The sequence below is a fragment of the Glycine soja genome, chromosome 14 (assembly GCF_004193775.1).
Source record: "Glycine soja cultivar W05 chromosome 14, ASM419377v2, whole genome shotgun sequence".
NCBI lineage: Eukaryota > Viridiplantae > Streptophyta > Magnoliopsida > Fabales > Fabaceae > Glycine > Glycine soja.
In genome coordinates, this window is record NC_041015.1 from 16,493,138 (window position 1) to 16,508,079 (window position 14,942).

Consider the following 14,942-nt stretch of genomic DNA (forward strand, 5'->3'; position numbering starts at 1 on the left):
CAATTAAATACCTAATGGTGAAGCTTCTTGAGAGTCTGCCTTAACCGAAGGTAGTCATTAGGTCTACGTAGCCTCTGGTTTCCACTCTTTCTCCTACAAAGCCGAGGAGTTATCCACAGTGTGGTTGGACTATATCAGATGAGACTTTGAGCCTCTCGAATGTCCTCTAGTAAAGTATATCCATGGAACTACCTTGGTCGATAAGGACCTTGGACACCATGAAATTGGCGATCATGATGGAGACAACTGTCGCAACCTACCCTTCGACGGGAGGACAAGGCGAGATCGAAAAAGGCGTCTTCTCATGAAGAAAACGTGCGGGAGTCGCCACCAATGTTTATTCGAGGAAAACGTTAGAAAAACCAAAAAGAGGTCTGCAAATTTTGAAAATAAGGGTTCTGGAGTTGTTTATGCATAGGGAAGGTATTAGCACCCCACACGCCCCGTCACAAGGGACGACAGCCTTTAATCGAGTGTGCAAAAATGTGACTTCAAAAACTATTTTCTTTTGCCTTTTTATATTTTTATTTTTTTGGGGGTCGACAAGGGTGTTGCCCTTGCTCCTACGTATCCTCTGGTGCGATGAGGAATTCAGATCTACGTAGTTCTTTAAGCGAGAAAGTTGTGTGTTGAGTTGATTTTAGGCTTTTGAAAGATTTATTTTTTTAACTAACAAGAACAAAAAGAGGTCGTTAAGGCATTGGACCCTGAACTATCTAAAGCGACTTTAATGAAGAGAAATTCAATTATATGTTGGTTTCATCTTGGTTATATTCATTAACTTTCAATCTCTTTAAAAAGATGATTTACGACACTAATGATCGGTTGAAATTTACTTTACAAGAAGAAAATAGATTACTGATGATAGAAGAAGGAGATGAAGATGCACAAAACAACAAAGAGGACCCCTAAAGGTGCATAGATCGTATCCAAATCCTTAAAATAAAAACTAACCAGATGACGAACGAAGAACACCGAACGACGAATGATGTAGAAGTCAATTATGATTGCAATTCGGTAGCGCCTCGGCCTTGTTTTTCTCTTCTTTCTTCCTCTTCTCTCTAATTTCTCTTAAAATCCTCTTAATACTGAATGTCCAACAACTTCCTCAGCCTCCCTCACGCCTATTTATAGCTAAATGAGGGCCTTTGGGACTAAGGCAACTCGCCTAGGCGAGCTGGTTCCTTCAACCCTAAGCAATTTGGGGGCCCTGGGCGAGCCAAGGTCTAGAAAATTGCATGAAATGACCTTTTTGACCCTTCCCTTGGATATTTTTCGCATCCTTGACCAAAACGTCAAACGATCTCACGCCTTGTGCAGAAACTGGTGTCCAACAACACCTTTCAGTTAGCAAGAATCAAAACATCAGTGAATGATAATTCTTGGACAAAATTAGGGTCTAACAACAACCATGAGGTCATCCTAGTTAATAGGATTAAAGCCTTTGAAATCTTTGTTGCTGAAAGTTATGGGAGGGAGACTTCTTGGTTATTGTATGTCGATGCAGTTGATGTCGATATCCCGAATGATGTGGAGATGACGCTGATCAAGGCCGTACCCGAATCAAATAAACATGAAAATGCAGTAACTAGGAAGTGATCCTAGGTCGTTTCCCAACGAGCAGTGACAAGCCAAATGTTCATAATATACTTGCAGTAACAGTAACGATGGGGGGGGGGGGGGGTTTGGTTGTTTAGTAATTAAAGAGCAGAACAAATAAAATGGAATACGAAACTACTAATATTAAAAACGGGTTGTTTCCTCTGATTCAGAAGCCACTCTCTTATCCTGGGTTATGGAGAATTCGTCCCTAACAGTCAACCACTTAATCCAACCCTATTTCAATTTACTAAGCGAAAATCAACTTAGGGTTTTCAATACGTGATTAGGCACCACATACACCAGTTAGCCCTTCGTCCATTAAGCATGAACGCAAGTTAGGCTCAGAGGCAATTAATCGAACACGAAGCGTGCACTGATTAATATTCACGAAATTGGGATAACTGGTGAAGGGAAAACTGCCAGGAAACCACATTACAAACGAAACCTCAGAGAGAGTTGGGCTTCGTCCTCAAAAGGAAACAACACCAGAAAATCTAGCCTTCCATGGATTCAAACAGAAAACGCAAATGAAACATGAAGCAGAAACGTAAATGAACAAGAACGTAAATGAACAGAAACGTAAATGAACAGAAACGTAAATGAAAGTAGAAGAAGAAGCAAGAATGAACTCGTAATTAGAAGCAGAAAACGGAAATTTGCATTAAGAACGAAAACTGTAACAAGGGCACAGAAAAACGTGAAAACCTAAAACCAAAGCTCTGAATAATGAAAATAGCATAGCAGAATAGAATGCCCTGCACAAATCCCAAGGCAGCTATTTAAAAAGAGTCACTCAAAGTCACTGGGCCCTATTACAATACTCTGGCCCAAAACGAAATAAACACTGAACAACATAAAATAAAATTGCGAAATTTCCTAATTAGAAATTAACTAAGGTAAGCGCTGCTTTATTTGCCCTCTTCAAGTCCACAACCAAAATCCGGATTAAGCCCAATGTTTCATTAATTCCTGAAATTAGATTAAAAACATCAAATTAGCTAAATGAGCCCAAATAATAAAACTGCCTAATTAATTGACAATTAAGACCAATCAATAATTAAAATGGTGCAAAAAGGGTTTAGAAAATAGAAGAAAATGATGGCACATCAACTTTCGAGACTGGTTGGACAACCCTCCGTAGGAAAATTCGTCTACAATGGTGTTGATGACTTCCCTAATTTGTTGAGAAGGTTTGTTATCCTTCTCTTGTTGGGTTTGATGTTTACGTCTCTATAGGTGATGCCTTTGTCTCCTTTTATCTTTTTCTCTATCCCTCCTTCTATCGCCATCATGACTTCTATGATGGTCGCCTTGGTGTCCTCCATGTCTTCCTCTTGCTAGGTTGTTGTCAGGCTTTTCACAAATTAGGCTAGGTATCCAGCCTGCATGAGTTCTTCAATTTTATCTTTCAGAGTCCAATAGTCTTCTGTATTGTGACCATAACTGCGATGATATTTGCAGTGTTTGATTCTGTCTAACCCAGGTCTAGGAGGAAGTGCCAGAGGTAGCTTTATGGGTATCTCTATGTTGAAGGCCTCTTCAAGAATAGTAGCTCGCTTAGCTGTTAGTGGTGTGTAATGCCCGTACCTTGGTCCCCTTGGAAAGGGCTAATGTTTGTCCAGCTTGTGCCTTTTTTCTGACTTGTGTGAGTTAGTCCTAGTGCCTCTTTCCCTTTTATCATGCTTTTGTCCGACCTGTCAGACCTCGTTTCTGAACCTTGACATCTCTTCCATTTGAATATAGCCTTTGGCTTGTTCTCGTAACTCGTCCATGATGTTGGAAGGTTTTTTGCATAGATTGTCTGCGAACTTACCAGGTCGTAAGGCGAGTAGCATGGAGTGTAGTGCTACTCCGCAGCACAGGTGGGTCACATGCTGGTTATTATTAAATTTACTCTTTGTTTAATGGTGAAGAAGAAAATATGTTGAACATTTAAAAAAAATATCTACTAATATAATAATTTATTTTCATTTATGTAATGTGTCTGATAAGATATTTTAACTATTTTTTAACTTTTTTTATTAATTGAAAAATTTGTATGACTTTTTGATTAACAAATTTTTTTATTAGTTTTTAATATTTCTAATATTTTTATTAATATTTTTTAAAATACTACCTTCTACTTCTAGTTTTTTTTCCTTATATTTATTTTCTTTATTAATATTTATTGAATTTATTTTTAATCTTTTCTATTTAAGGTAAAATTTTATTGTTTTTACTTTTTTTTCTTACATATGATAGGATTTTTTCATTTTTACTTTTTTTTATTATATATGAAATTGTATGTAATTTTTTTTATTTTTGGATATTTTATAAATAAAAAAAGCCATAAGTGTTTAAAATTAATTTAACACTAAAATTATAAATATTACAAAATATATTTTTATCATGAAAATAAAATAAAATTTTGTATATAAAAACATTACATATATATGTTTATTTATGCAATTTTATATCTTTGAGCTATTTCAATTGATAATTTTACCAAAAACTTATAAATTGTGATTAAATACGATAATTTTTCAACTTTTCATTAGTTTGTTAAACATAACCTATATCATTTTATTATTTTCATACAATCAATTAAAAAAAATATCTTTACTTACTTTTCATCACCTTTTCCTCGTATATCAAATATAGCATCCATGGGATAAGTTTGTCCAAGAAAAGGCTTTATATATGTGACTTTTCTCAAATGTTCACTGCAGGGGGTCCATTCGAGTGGAATACCTTTTTATGGATAATTCAATTATCAATTACAAAAAAGACTTCAAAACTCACTAATTCCTGTTTCATGACTCATGAGTGATTTGAAAGCTGTTTTCATAATTTTTGGAGATTTCAAGAGAGACTCATGAAAACGAAGTCAAACAGGATATTTCAACATTTGTGAGGACGAAAATCACTGTAATTAAAATATCAGTTTGCCATACATGCTGCAATTGCACTAAAATAAAGGAAAGGGTAGAAGTGATGTTTTGTTTTATGATTTCTACTCAATGAAATTCACAACCAAGTGTCTACATAATGATGTTGCTAAGCTATATCAACTTTTAATGAATAAAAGTTTAGGTGAGTTATATCTTTGGAAGTTTGTCACAGTAAAGACAAACCTTATAACTCAAAAAGTGTCTACAAAAGCAGTTATATATCTATCAAATATTAATGACATTTTTATATTGGCAAATGAAATTTAAACTACGTCTTTGCAAGATGTTTGTTGTATCCTTACCAATTAAACCAATCTTCGTTGGCTAAGCTATATCACCTTGAACATTTGCATCTATCTTATGAATTAGACACAAAATGTGAAGTTAACAGCCTTCTGTGAGACAGAATAATAATGCTTGGAAACTAAAAATTTTGAGAGAAAGTACAACATAATAGGTTGATGGTTGGGGAAGGAAAGCCAAGGGCAGTGATTGTTGGTGGTAGCATAGCTGGTATATTAAGTGCACATGTTCTTACTTTAGCTGGTTGGAATGTCACTGTGCTTGAGAAAACCAATGCACCTCATAGGGGAAGTCCAACTGGTGCAGGTCTTGGACTTGACCCTCTTTCTCAAAGAATCAGAGTCATGGCTTCCATAGCCACAACTCTTCCACAACATCACTGTACCGCTAACTATAGATCAGGTGCCACCCTCTTTGTCTTTGGTTTCCTGTAACCTCTCAAACTCTTATCCTTTTCTAGTTTTTCTTCATTTATGCTTTTTTTTTTACCTCTCCTTACAGAGGGTGAATTTTCTTATTCATTTCTTATGGCTGAGTATCACTTTGTTTGGAGTCCCAGAAATTTGTTTAATTCTCAATCCCCCTTTTCAATATATGTATTATATAGTACTATCTAGGATCTACTATAACTCTTTCAGTGTTAAATATTATGCTCTTTTTGGATGCTATGAACATATGACATGTGAAAGGGACAAGGAGAAGTAGATTGACCTAAATTAACTTCAGCTATGTATGTGACTGTTTTTTCTGTTTGAGTGCTCAATGAGTGGTTGATCATAAATAAACCCTTTTTGGTCTTTATGTTTAGAACCCCTTGATCAGCAGTAGTCTTTCTCAAAAATAAAATGCATAGATAAATAAAAGAAAAGCATATTGAATTTTTGTTTCCTCTGTAGAACCAGGCAATTGATAATGAGAAGAAGGTCAGTTGGACATTGGCAAGAGATGAGAGTTTCAACTTCAGAGCAGTACATTGGTCTGATCTTCATGGTCTTCTATACAATGCACTGCCATCAAATGTATTTTTATGGGGTCATCTTTTTCTCTCTTTCCATGTTGCACATGACAAGGGTTCTGTCATAGTAAAGGCTAAGGTTCTAGAAACTGGCAAGGTTATAGAGATAGTAGGGGATTTGCTTGTTGCAGCAGATGGTTGTCTCTCTTCCATCCGCCAGAAATATCTCCCTGATTTTAAACTCAGGTTTGTAGCTCAGAATGATGCTGACTTTAACTTCCTCTTTTCTTTCATTAGAGGAGCAAGCCAATGATCACACTTAATAATTAGATTAGCAAATAGATGTGGTAGTTAGTGACAAGTAGGTCTATCACTAACTACACGTCTATTAACTACAACAAGTAATTCATTTACCATATTATTTATTCTCTCATAAGTGTTTATTGAGAAATTTATCCAAACATACTCCTAATATAAGTGTGATCATGGGCTTGCTCCTCTAATATCTTTTGCCTTAAGTAGGAACAAATTATTGGTAATTTGGTATTCCTATAGTATTTGCTCCCTTGATGGTGTTACCTTAATTTAGCAACTTAATTTTATTTTTGGGAAGAATTTTTAGTGTCTTCATTTGAATGGAAGTATACATACTACAGTTCCTCTAAGGCTCTAGTGTCATTTGTAGATATTTGGGCTATTGTGCATGGAGAGGGGTCTTTGAATTATCAGAAGCTGAGGCTTTAGAAACCATCAAGGTCATAAAAAAGGCATACCCTGATTTAGGAAAATGCTTGTACTCCGACTTGGGCTCATGTACACACAGTGGTTTCTATGAGCTTCTAAACAAAAAGATCAATTGGATTTGGTATGTGAATCAGCCACAGCCTGAAGTCAAGGTAACTTTGTTCCTCTTATCCTATACTTTATGACATACCCTGATTGATAATTTCCCTCAATGTTTCCTATAATTAATTCTTCTACCCTTTATCTTTTGTTAAAACATATTCTCAACATCGTTGCAAGTTTGGATTCATGTTTAGTCATTCAAAATCACGATGAAAATACTATTTAACTTCATTTTAGGTAAATGTCTATATATTTGATTTAGATAACTTGCTTTTAGAAAGAAAAAATAAATCCAAAGGTAAATTACATAAATCCAAAGGTAAATTCAATTTTAATAAAAATCAATGATGGATATTGAAAATGCAGAAATCAAGAAACAAGGAATATAGAGAAAGAGTAACTATATTTCGTTTATTGAAAGCCAAGAAAATACAGAAGGATAGAAATATCCTAGAGCTAGGCTCCTAAGAAGTAGCCATAAAGGCTCCCTCCCCAAAATATCAATAAAAAAAATAGAATGATCAGCCAATACCCTTTTTTCTCTCTCTTCTAACGAACTTATTTCTCCTAGTGTGCCACATCATCATTCCTAGGCCTTTTCCTCACATACACCCTGCCCCACCTATTCTTACCTTTCTCTTCTTGGATCAAGGACTCTCTAGGCCTAGTAGCATTTGGGTCTGTATCAATACCCTCTTCTTGAAATAGAGCCTTGTCCTCAAGGCCAAATTCTGGAAACTGACTGTGAATGGTAACCTCATCCTCCCATGTAGCCTCATCCACAACTTGCCCCTTCCAATGTATCAACACTTGTTTTTTGGTCTCCCCCCTTTTTGCACTATTCTAGTAGCCAAGATAGCCTCAGGTGTCATTAATTCAGCTCTATCATCCCCCAGCTCAATAGGAAGAACCTCCTCCACCTTGTATTTCCCCACAACTTTTTTTAATAAGGACACATGGAACACCGGATGAATTTTCAAAGATGGTGGCAATTTCAAACGATATGCCACTTCCCCTATCTTCTCCACAACCTCAGAAGGCCCATAATATTTAGCACTCAGCTTGGGATTGACCCTATTCATTACAGATTGTTGTCTGTTCTGTTTCAGCTTCAGAAATACGAAATCACCCACAACAAAATACCTCTCCTTACGATGCTTATTTGCTTGAGCTCTCATCCTGTCCTTAGCTCGAAGTAGATGAGATTTCAACTGCCTTAAGGCTTCATCCCTCTCGATAAGATCCTGCTAGACAACCTCCACTCTCACTTCCCCTTGAACCATTGGAACAAGTTTGGGTGGTTGTCTTCCATACACCACTTCAAAAGTAGTCATTCCTGTAGATCCATGGTAAGTTGTGTTGAACCAAAACTCAGCCCAAGGCATCCAAATCAACCAAGTTTTGGGTTGGTCAATGATGAAGCATCGAAGATACGTTTCAAGGCACTTATTTGTTACCTCAGTCTATTCATCTGTTTGCGGATGGTAGACTGTGCTCATTTTCAATTTGGTTCCCTGCATTTTAAAGAACTATTTCCAAAACAAACTCATAAATAAAGGGTCTCAATCACTCACAATAGAATTTGGAACTCCATGGAGTCGAACTACCTCCCTCACGAAAATTTCAGCAAGAGCCTTTGCAGTATAAGGATGTTTAAGGGGCACAAAATGGAAATACTTCGTCAAACGATCTACTACCACCAAGATTGCTTCAAATCCTCTAGATCTTGGTAAACCAGTGATGAAGTCAATGCTAATGTCTTCCCAAAACCTCTCCGGAATTGGTAATTGCTGCAAGAGACCACTAAGGGCTGATGTAACATATTTTTGTCTTTGGCACGTGTCACAAGCTTGGACAAACTGTTGGACATCTCCCTTTATTCCCCTCCAATATAAATGTGTCACTATTCTTCTGTATGTGCGATAGAAACCGGAATGAACACCTTGAGGAGTAGCATGGAATTCTTCTAGAAATTTTGGAATCCAAGCTAATTTCTCTGGGATGACTAGGCGATTTTTATAATAAAGTACCCCTTGTTTATATACATATCCAGCATTGATCTTCTCCCCCTGTCCTTTCTTCACTTCTTCGATTATTTTTCTCAACTTCTCATCTGCATGCACCTCAGCATTGATTTCTTGCCAATGCAGCCATACTGGGAAGTAAATCATATTGTTCAGTTCCATTTCATCTCTACTACGGGACAAAGCATAAGCTCCTCGGTTCTCCTTTCCAGGCTTATAAATTATCTCAAAATTATACCCTAAGAGCTTTGCCAACCAATTCTGCTGCCCTCCAATTGTGATATGTTGTTGTAATAATTGGTTGAGGCTTTTTTTATCTAAGAACACAATGAATTTTCACCCCAGAAGTTAAGGCCGCCAATGCTGTATTGCCAGTGCTACCGCCATCAATTCTCGTTCGTAAGCTGACTTAGTTAAATTACGGGGACTCAACACTTTGTTGTAATAAGCAACTGGTTTCTTGTTTTGCATTAAAATAGCCCCAATTCCTGTCTCAGACGCGTCACACTCCAAAGAAAAATCTTCATCAAAATTTGGTAATTGCAACATCGGTGCTGTGGTAATCTTCCTCTTAGGCTCCTCAAAAGCTGCTTGAGCCTTTTCATTCCAACCGAAACCGTCTTTTTTTGTCAACTCAGTGAGGGGTTTGGCTATCTTACTGTAATCCTTAATAAATTTACGATAATATTCCATAAATCCTAAAAACCCGCGAACCCCCTTTACATTCTTAGGGACAGGCCACTCAACAACACTACTGACCTTGATAGGATCAACTGCAACTCCTTGTATTGATATAGTGTGGCCCAAGTACTCAATGATTTCCTGTCCAAAGGTGCACTTTTCCTTGTTAGCAAACATGTTGGCCCTCAGCACCCCCAACACCTTTTCTAGTAATTGCACATGTTCCTCCCAGCTTCTACTACATAAAAGGACACCAATACTCCTTGTCTTAGCAAAGCACGAAAGACTTTATTCATGAGTGCTTGGAAAGTAGAAGGGGCATTCATAAGCCCAAAAGGCATTACGAGATATTCGTAGTGACCCTCATGTGTTCTAAAAGTCATTTTTGGAATATCCTCCTCTCTCATCCTTACTTGATGGTAGCCTGAACAAAGATCTAGCTTTGAGAAGAACCTGGCCCCATGTAACTCATCCAAGAGCTCTGCTATCACTAGAAGAGGAAATTTGTCGGGTATGGTGGCTTTATTTAGTGCTCTATAATCCACACACATCCGCTATTTGTTGTTTTTCTTCTTTACCGAAATGACTGGGCTGGAGTATGCACTCTGGCTATGCCTCACATGACCCACCTCCATCAATTCCCTTACTTGTTTCTCAATTTCATTTTTTTGGTGATATGCATACCTGTATGGTCTAACATTAATGGGACCTTGCCTTGGTTGAAGGATGATCCTGTGTTCCTTTGCACATACAAGTGGCAACCCCTTTGGTTCAGCAAATACATCAACAAAATTCTGCAACACCTCATCCAGGACACATCTTTGTTCTTGGATCAATCCATTTTCTTCACTTTCCCCTTTTTCCTCCAATAGGCCAAACATTGACACCAACAACGAATCTTCACGGGGTACTCCTTTTAACCACCTCTCTCCTTGATCTGTTTTAATTTTCATCACCTGATTTTTCCAATCCACCATGGTTTCCCCTAAGGTGGTCAACCACGACATTCCCAATATCACGTCCATGTCCTCCAATTCAAAGAGAAAAGCATCAATTACAAATTCCCTTTCATCAAACTCCACCTTAATCCCACGACATACGCCTTGCGTTTCAGATTTGTGCCCATCCCCCATCAAAATTCTCATTTGTTTTGTTCTCTCCCACTTCCAACCCAGAGCTTCAATTAGCTTCCGTGATATAAAATTATGGGTTGCCCCACTATCAACCAGAAACAGCATTGGAATTCCACCCACCTTACCTCGCAACTTCCTCGTTCGTGGTTGTTCCTCCTTCTCCTTCTTCATCGAACAAAGACTCAATGTTGTACAGGCCCTTTCGACATCGCTATCATCCTCTGTAGCATCTCCTTCGATATTTTCTTTGTTTTCTTTGCATTCAACTCGAATCTCCTCATTAATCATTATGACTCGGAGTTGTTTAATGGGGCACTAGTGGAGTGGTCCAAATGACCCTCCACACTTAAAACACAATCCCCTCTGTTTTTTATCCAGCAACTCCTGGTAGGAAAGGTGATGAGCCCATCTATCTTTGTGTCCATTTTTTATTTTCTCACCCCCATCATTTTTTCCACTTGGGCCTGGCCCATTTCCTCCCCAATTTCCATTATTCTACCGCGGGCCAGTTTTACCTAAAATACTAGAAATGGGTCGGTTTCCAGGTTGGGCCCTACCATCTCCACATATTTCGCCTCTTCCCTGCCACACTTTGCTTTGTCCAGAGATTTCTACGTCAATTGCACGAGCAATGTTCATCATTCGTCCCCTGGACAAAGGATTCACAACGTGCAGGATTCGCATTCTCGCACGAATTTCGTCCTTCAATCCCTGGGTAAAGTATGGAAAATACTACTCATCGTGCATTCGAGGCACCTGGGCAATCAAACATTCGAAGCTACGAATGTAATCCTCCATACTCCCTGATTGCTTCAACGATGCCAATTGATCATAAACACTTCCTTCTCCCCTTCCACCATACGACTCCAACATCTCCCTCTTCAAATCCTCCCATGACAGATTTTCATACTCATTCAACAAAGAATGAAAAAAGTGTATCATAACTCCTTCCATACAGAGTTGAGCAAGGCTCACACGAACAGCTTCGCGCATTTCTTGAACGTTGAAATAGATTTTGGCCCTCGCAATCCACTCTGCTGGGTCATCACCATAAAATGACGGTAGTTCAATTTTCTTCATCAATTGACAAAACTTCGTCAAATCATCACCTTCGACTGGTTTCAGTCTCGGATTCCCACCAGATTTACCTGTCTTCGTACTCGGTTGCCCCTATTTCACCGATGCCTGACCTTTGCCCTCTTCCTCAAATCCCTTCGAAAAGGTCGACATGAGATTGAGCAGCCGCGTCTGATTATCAGCGACTTCCTTGTGCATCACCTCCATCTGATATTGTGGTGCTGCAACGATTGTGCAACGAGCTCATCTACTACGGCTTTGAGCTTGGTGACCTCTCCTGCTACAAACTCCACTCTCATGTCTCCGTGCTTCTTAGCTGCTGGTTCTCCCGAGGCAATGTTCTTCCTTGGTGGCATTGTTTCCTGCCAGATGAGAATAATATTTGACAGGTCGGATCAGTTCATGGATATTGAAAATGTAGAAATCAAGAAACAAGAAATATAGAGAAAGAGTAACTGTATTTCGTTTATTGAAAGCCAAGAAAATACAAAGGATAGAAATATCCTACTGCCCAGAGCTAGGCTCCTAAGAAGTAGCCATAAAGGCTCCCTCCCCAAAATATCAATCAAAAAAATAGAATGATCCTCGAATCCTCCCTCCCTCCTACTTGTAACAGCCAATACCCCTTGTTCTCTCTCTTCCAACGAACGTATTTCTCCTAGTGTGCCACATCATCATTCCTAGGCCTTTTCCTCACATACACCCTGCCCCCACCTATTCTTACCTTTCTCTTCTTGGATCAAGGACTCTCTAGGCCCAGTAGCATTTGGGTCTGTATCAATCAATTTTGTAAAATCAATTTCATTCAAAATCAATTTCTTCTACAAACACACTGACTTCACTGTCAGGATAATAGGACAACTCAGTGTCCATGTTTACCTCAAATGTACACTTTATTCACATTTCCTTTTATTGCCAAACCAGCTAGTGCTGATTGCATCTTTGCATTTGGGACCAAAACTTTTCAGGGAACCTCAGTGACCATGAAAGTAAGTAGTGATATGATCCAAAAAATGCACCAAGAAGCAGAAAAAGTTTGGACTCCTGAGTTGTTTAAGGTTTTGAAAGAAACAAAGAAACCCTTCTTAAATGTCATATATGATGGTGAACCCTTAGGAGAGACATTTTGGGACAATGTGGTATTGGTAGGAGATGTTGCTCACCCCACAACCCCTCACTGTCTTAGAAGCACAAACATGTCAATATTAGATGTAGCAGTCTTAGGAAAATGCCTTGAGAAGTTTGGAGCAGAAAAACTGAGATTAGCTTTGGAAGAATATCAGTTCATCAGGCTACCAGTAACTTCCAAGCAAGTTCTTCATGCTCGGTGACTAGGCCACATAAAACAAGGTTTGGTTCTCTCTGATAGAGAACCTTTTAACCACAAGTCATCCAAGAAAGAGGATCGTGAGGAACTTCTACAGAGGAACACTCCTTTTTTCAATCATATGCCTTTGATACTTGCTTCAATTCTAGCCTCCACATAACTAGCAGGTATGTGGTTTCATATGGGTGTAGGTATGCAGTATATGGTATGGTGAATTGTTTACGCAGGGATATTCAGAGAGTTTGGTAACTATGACCCTTCATTTGAGTGCCTATAAAAGTAAGTTTTAGCATTGCTTTGAAAAATCCATTTCATACTTGCCATAAAGTGATTGCCATATTGATGTGTTGTTGCCTTTAAGCTTCAAAATTCAAACTTTATTTTGGCTCCTAGAAATAGTTTAATTACCAAATTCACTTTATTTGGTTTCTCATCACAAAATTTATTCATGAAGAGCAAAATGCATTCAATTTTCAAAACAAAAGCAGAAAATTACTACTTTAAAATAGAATGACTGGTGGAATACTCACACACAAAGAATAATAACAATGACGGCAAAAAAGTATTATTCCACTAGGTGAAGTTTAGCTATATCGATCATACGGTGTTATTGGACTTAGACTCACATGCATGATATGATACTTTTTTTTTTTGCAAAAATACATCAAGATAATGTTAGTGCAATGATCAGCAACATCAAGATAATGGCATTGAGGTTATGTTGATCTCTTGTCCCTCACAATTTTACTCTGGAACCATCCAATAAACAACTTCACTAGTAACACAACGTTTCTCCCACTATAGTTTGTTGGATTTGAAAGGTCAATGTATTCGGGCTACTTTCACTTGGGTCAAGTTAGTAATGATTCGCATGTGAATAAGTGTTGTAAAATAAGTGTAACACAAAATTATGAGAGATGAATGCATACTTTTTATTGAATGATCATCTGTTTTTAAATACAGGTTTATTGTAACAAAAAGAAGCAATAATAACTAACTCCTTAAATAATAATCAATCACCAACATAACAATAACAAACCACTAACATAACAATAATCAACAACTAACATAACAACTACTAAGTAACAAAAAATAAAACAACTAATGTTAAAAACTTGGTCAAACAATTAATAGAAAATAACGAACTCTAACAGACAACCACTAATACACATTCAACACTCATCTTTGTATCGGTTGTTAACAAGTCCAAGTTTCTCTCTCAGTGGTTGACATGTTCAACACTCCTCCTCGTATCCATGTATAACTGAATGCTCTCTTTTTCAACACATAGTGTGACTTTGCTTCATTAGCTATTCATGCAACCTCCTTGAAATTTCTTGTAGCAGTAGCAACTTTCTTCTCCGCTTCTAATTTTTGGACTTTTTATCTATGAAAATAATCCTCTGCTTGAAGGATGCTATACTTTGATGGATGCTTGATTGCATCTCTTTAAATCTAGAGACATATTTATTTATCTTATTATCTACAGCTTCTAAATTAGAGTCATTGTCTGCTATCTCCATTTCTTTCTGTTTAACTAAAACAAGAAATTGTTCCAATTCACCCATTAACACATCCTTTCTTTTACAAAGAATCTCTTTTTCTTTTTTCTTTCATTTTGGATTGAATGTTCAATGGTATTATTCAATTCTAAACAAGCTTCATTCATAAATTATGATTCAATCTCCAACTCCATCTTTTTAACCTCCAAGGCTTTAGAGGATGAAAGGCATTGGTCCATTTCTTTTGAATACATTGATGATGCTCTCTTCATGGCAAAGTATGCATTATTTAAAGCATTCATTGCATAATGGCCGAGTGAGATTGTGCATTGTTCCTCAACAGCTGCATGATGAAAATGACCTAATCTTTTTTGCCAAACTTCTTTTGTATTGTTTACAGTAACTGGATAAGTTGTTTGCTCCTCCTTCAATGGATCAAATGAGAAACTTTTGCCTCTCATTTTGATATTGAAAGTTTCCTTGTCATTGACATCTTTAATCAGACAGTGCTTATTTTCAAAGATGACTTTAAACCCCTTATCAATCAGTTGTCCCACACTTA

The 14,942-nt window shown here is 37.5% G+C and overlaps 1 pseudogene; it reads left to right on the top strand.

Moving 5' to 3' along the window:
- Positions 1 to 4,993: 4,993 nt before the first annotated feature.
- On the top strand, positions 4,994 to 13,038 carry LOC114383873 (annotated as a pseudogene).
- The last annotated feature ends 1,904 nt before the right edge of the window (positions 13,039 to 14,942 follow it).